Raw genomic sequence first — 5853 nt, 5'->3', positions numbered from 1 at the left:
CTTAATATTACAAGTATGTAAGTGAAGGTGCAAAAGAAAAATTAAATGATGAAACTAAAAAAAAGCAGAGAAATTAAAATGTTAGTGCAGTACATATGCACCAAAGCTAAAATCTTAATTTTGGTGTAATAAAGCTGACAATCAGATAAAGGTAGGTTGTGTTGTGACTTCCAGATTATGTTTCTTTAACATGTAATGAGAGGACATTTATTACTGGAGAAATGATTAAGACACCAAAACCGACAGAGTGAAGGGGGCATGCTGGTGTGTATGGCATAATTAGCTCAGATAAAGTCCATGTTTGACCCCACTGGTAACAGATGTGGAATAGTTGGTTGCAAGCAAAGATGACAGAGTTGAGCCAAGGGGGCAGAGTTTACAAAAGTGGGGCAGAGAGTTCATATTAGTCTTTTTTTTTCTGACTAGACACACCTGAGAGCAGCAGAGGTCTTTGTGTGGTGGAAATTCATATTTGGTGAGGATGAACAGGCAAAACAGTCAAGACAGAAATAATGCCTAATTAGAATGGGACTCCAGCATGAATTAAAATATTTATTATTGTGCTTTGAACAGTTTCTCAGTCACCTGCAAGTCTTGAATGGGAGAAGAGGGCACCTGTGGGTCTGACCAGGTAAATTTATTTCTTTTATTTAACATGTTTTACAATTTAAGTTTTTTCTTTTGTTGTTTAGTTTTTCTTTGTCGTAGTTCTTTTTCAGAAGAACATCAGAGGTGCTAACCACTGTTTTTCCGCTCTTGCAATTATCATCATTTAATGTTTGTTTTTCTTTTAATTCCATGCATGATAGTGATTCAATAACATCACCTCAACAAGGATACAGTATTGACTCACTTTGTTGTTTCTTTTTGTCAATTTCTTTGTTCTGCCAAGTCCATCTAAATCAAAATACTATCCCACCCTTTGTAGAATGTCCAACTTTCAGACCACTGTTTCAAGTTTTTAAAGTATTTTATTCTATCGCAAATAAATTGATATTTTGAACACAGTGGTATCTTGTTCTAGTTTACTGTATTCAGTTTTTTTTTGTGGGGTTTTTGTTGTTGTTGGTTTTTTTTTTTTGTTTGTTTGTTTGTTTTTTGGTGGGGTCATACAAAGGTACCATTAATATCTCCTGCAGCTTGTACAATTGACCATTAAAAAGAGAAGCCAGATTGGGTGTTGTATTATAAATATTTTTTCTAGGTTTTCTTTAGATCTAAGCTGCAGCTTTCTGAACAAGCTCACAATTTCTAGCAGCACAACTAGGAATAGAAAAACGCATTTAACTAATCTACTCGGGATGATACATTGATGACAAATGCAACAATAGAATAAGTTGGATTTTGGCAATATTGTATGAAAAAGAAATTCAATATTAACATTCAATTTTCACACAACTGGTCATATTTGGTTAGTCAGGGGGTGAATTATCACCATAACTAATCCTGATTTTGATTTTTGATATGATGTGAGGCTAACATGTACATGAACGTGATTTCCACTCCTCTTTGTTGACATGAATTGAAACATACTTACCCCCTATAGTCATCTGCATATAAAAATATGTTTGCCCCATAACTAAATAAAGCTTATGCATAAGATTGTTCCCTAATGTCTACTTGTTCTCTGGTATTTGCTATTTTTGCCCCGCCATGTTTTGTAACTTCCATTTTCTGACAGTGCTAAACTCACTTCATTCTTAATTCTGCCATCATGATTCTGGTCTAATCATCTTCTTTCCTGCTGCTTTTCAAACCAGTCTTTCTGATCCCTGTTCTTAAAACTCTCTTTTGTTATGTCATTCCCCTCCAGGCTGACATTTGTGCAACCCACCTCCTGCCCATCTCCAACTCTCACCACAGAGGAGCCTCTGCTAAAGTTTCTGCCACCTCCTGAATTTGTTCCTCTATCTCCAGTTTATAGAGTACAGTGGACCCTATCCTATTCCCCTCATTTGTTCATGTTAACACTCCATGGAAATCATGCATCAGAGTCTGATCATCAAATGAATTTTTTTCAAATTCTATTTTTGTTAAACATTTTCAGTTTTTCTCTTTTTAACTCAATAGGCATAATAATGAAACATACTGGTAAAGAACAGAATGTTAGTGGTTGCCTTTTTCTAATCACAAACAGAAAAATAAATTGCTGCATAAAAGTTGGCAAAGCTATTTGTTAGCTTCTGTTACAAGTAAAGGACCCAGTAAAAGGGAAGGATAAAAAACAAAAAATAAATAAATCATATTACATAGAAAAGATAGTGCACATTAGCTCACACAAAGACAAGAGTGAACAGCAGCAGCAACTTACTCACACAGAAGTGCAGATCACGGTATGCTTTTTTTTTTTTTTTTTTTTTTTACAGACTTTGGAATCATTGTGCAGGGTATAAGATAACCCTGTGACAGATAATTAGAAATTACTTAAAAAATTTTCCAAGGTTCTTCTTGACCACAAACAGCTAAAGGTATTTATAGCTCCTATAGTGTATTGTAGGAGTTAACAAGAGGCAAAATTATAAAAACAAATAAATAAAAATTGCCATACTGCTCAAGCTCTTTGAAATTGTTTTCACTTCTATATTTCATGTTGCCTCTTTTCTCACTTCCACCTCATATCGGGATTACATCACTCTATAAATGTGAGTATGCATGCTCTGAAGAATGTGTGTGGTGCATTAAAATTACCAGTTGGCAGTATTTTTTATAGATACCTGTTTCTGAGAAGGCAAAGATGCATGCATGTTTTGTTGTGTGTAGCATATACATCCAACCTCAGGAATGATTTTGTCAGCCATTATCCAGATATATATTAAAAGGTATTCATGGGGGTATATTTTAAAATCCAATTCGTGCAGATCCTTCAACAAAACCCTCATATTACCTTCCCACTGGTTTCATAACTCTGACCTGCCATTAGAATTGACTGTAAATAAATTTTGTTACCAAATGCAATAAATAAACAAATAAATAAATTGTGATTTAATTTTATTTATTTTTTATTATTCCCATTATAGTAGACAGCTAATCATGAGCACTGCCAGTCATTCGATTTTCAGTCTTGGGGCAACTCCTGATTAGCTTTGCACTCATTATACTGTAACTCCAAATACTTTTTAATTATTGTAATTATTTTGGAATAAGGGTCCGTTTTCTCCTGGGAAAAGTGTCATCTGCTTTCAAGAAATATTTAGGTAATGCATGTTTACACTTCATTTTTACCTGAAGCTAAGAAGCTAATGGCTTTTCTTTGTACACAATATGTGAAGTGTGTGGGGGTTGGTAAATGCAAGCTAACGTTGCTTGAGCTAATGACGCCACATTTCTAAGTGGTTGCAGAAGCAACTTTTGGATACCCAGTGAACTGTTAGCCCTCATGTTGACTTTCAACTTGTTGACCCTAACTTGTGATGTTTGAAATGAAATCATGCACTTAATGCTAACACAAGGTTAGCATCTGAAACTGTTTCACTTGCTGCTTGATGTTCGAACCCTTTAAGTGCTGGAACGCTGACTTCAGTCTTGTTAAAAAAGTATGCATTTTACTGGGACTTATTCATAAGAATTACCGTCTGTGAAGGGTAGATTACTGGATTTATCAAGGTCGCTCAAAATAAAAAAACCTCTTTTTCTCTCTTTCTATCTGCATCTCTCTCTATTTTATTTTTGTAGCTGACATTTAAGATGATAAAACATGTTTAAACTCTGCACATGAAGACATGCACAACATGGGCAATTTAGGATTTAACTGTGTCATCTTTGGTGACTCAGTAGTATATTTATTAATCAAGTAATACCAATTATCTAAACATACTTACATATTTCCCCAGAAAATTTTACAAACTAAAACTAAAATTTAAAACTTAGTATTTCATTAAAAATTTAGTTGCAACTTACAAGACATTAATAAGAAATGGAGTATTAACTGTATTTTTCTGAGTTTTGTTAAATTTTTTTTTTTTTTTTTAACTCAAACCATGCATAAATAAGAGCAATAGAAACAGAAATTTTATAATAAACTTCAGGATGGAACTTATGGAATAAATAATACCTGCTGCTTATCTACCTGCTGCCTATCTTGTGTTTAATTTGTGAGGAGGGGTCTTTATTTACTAATAAAAATTCAACAGAATTCAACTGAATTGTTTTGACAAGACTAATGGGGTGGTAGTGTCCTGTTTGGGCAGTTTGTGTGGCTTTAGGAAGCCAGGGTTTCCTAAATCATGAAATTTCTGATTGAGAATGTGCTTTATAAAAATCTTTCAGAAAACTTGCTTTTTTTTTTTAGCATATACCACCTTGAATGCATCATTATCACTTGGATTCCAAGTAGCTGTCATATAGTAAAACTCGGGTTTCTCCTGACTCTTCAGTTCTGTGCTGTTGACTAGCTTTCAAGGCTTGTTTTTCTTCCTGCTACTCACATTTTACAAGCAACATTCCACCCTCCTCAACAATTGAACTGCATCAGTTCCTGCTATCTCCCTGCTCGAAGAAGGTGGCGACGGAGCTGCGAAGGGGCCAGCCTGTGCAGGGGCATTTGGATGGGGGGAAGGGCCATGTCTGCTGGCAACAAGGGTGAGTAGATCAGTGCAGCTCAGTGTCTGTGAGGCGGTGATAAGATTCCAGGATTTTCCCAGTGTGACAGGCCTGCTCACCAGCCATACACCCCACTGAACTGGAGAGAACCAAAACCACCACCACATGACCCCTCCCTGCCTTCTCAACCCCCCTGGGCTTCTAAACCTCAGCAGGAAGGATCCACAGTCACCTGCAACCACACCCAGAGCCTCCACAGTCATTCTGAAGATCTCACTCTGGAATATTCAAACAGTTTTAGAAAAGTGTATGAATCACACTCACGTGCTTCTGTTACACTATACTGGTCATCCTGTCTTTTTCTGTCTCTCCAGCTCACTTCTCTTTCTTTATCTCTGCCTTCTCAATCCCCCCCTCCACACACACACCCCCACCTCTTCCTCTCCCTTGGATGGCAGGTCAGGCAGTGAGCTGTGCAGGCTCTGAGGAGGTAAGGATGCCGCGGTGCACATTAATAATGAAAGGCCTTAGCCACCACCCCCAGACACACACACACACACACAAACACTCCCCCCATCGCCATGGCGATGGCACTAGCCCAGCGCTGTCACTGAGGGGGAGGTGGGGGTGGGTGGTGGGAGGCTTGTGTACGAGCTGATCACAAGCTCTTACACAAGCCCACCGTACTGGGCCTTCTACCGCGATGGTCGCTAATAAAAAACCCCTCTGCTCTTTGACTGTGGCAAAAAATTTGCATCTGCTTTCCTACCTGGACAAAAAAGCAAGTGACCAAACAAGAAAAAATCACTGAGCGTCATCACTCAGCAGGAAGTAGTGATTCTTTCTCATGTCACAGGCCTGAGTTGCTGGAATCATTAATTACATATGAGAGTGACCACATATTTGAGAGGTTTTAAAATCACTGCGGCTTGTACTTATCTGTGTCTCCATCCAAACTTTGCCACACATTCAACCCCAAACACTCAGACCAGGGTTTTTCTTCAACAGAAGTAGTGACACAACTTTCCATCAGTAATGATTGACTATCACTAATATCATGCTTTTTATAGCATGTGTTTTCTAACTTTAAATTTAAATTTAAATTTACTGAGTGGCGTGTGTCTCAAAGATCTCAAAGAATAAGGATTTTTGGGAGCTTTCATGCACTATGAAGATACACCAATCAGAATTGTTCTAATTCAAACATTTTTTAAATCACTGATGTTATATTTTAGCATAGTATAGCTCCGTCATTCCAGTATAGAAGGATAGTACATCAGCACGAAGTGAGAGATCTCAGTCAAACCAAGGACA

Source organism: Melanotaenia boesemani, chromosome 15 (assembly GCF_017639745.1).
Source record: "Melanotaenia boesemani isolate fMelBoe1 chromosome 15, fMelBoe1.pri, whole genome shotgun sequence".
Taxonomy (NCBI): Eukaryota; Metazoa; Chordata; class Actinopteri; order Atheriniformes; family Melanotaeniidae; genus Melanotaenia; species Melanotaenia boesemani.
Note: the sequence above shows the minus strand (reverse complement) of the source record.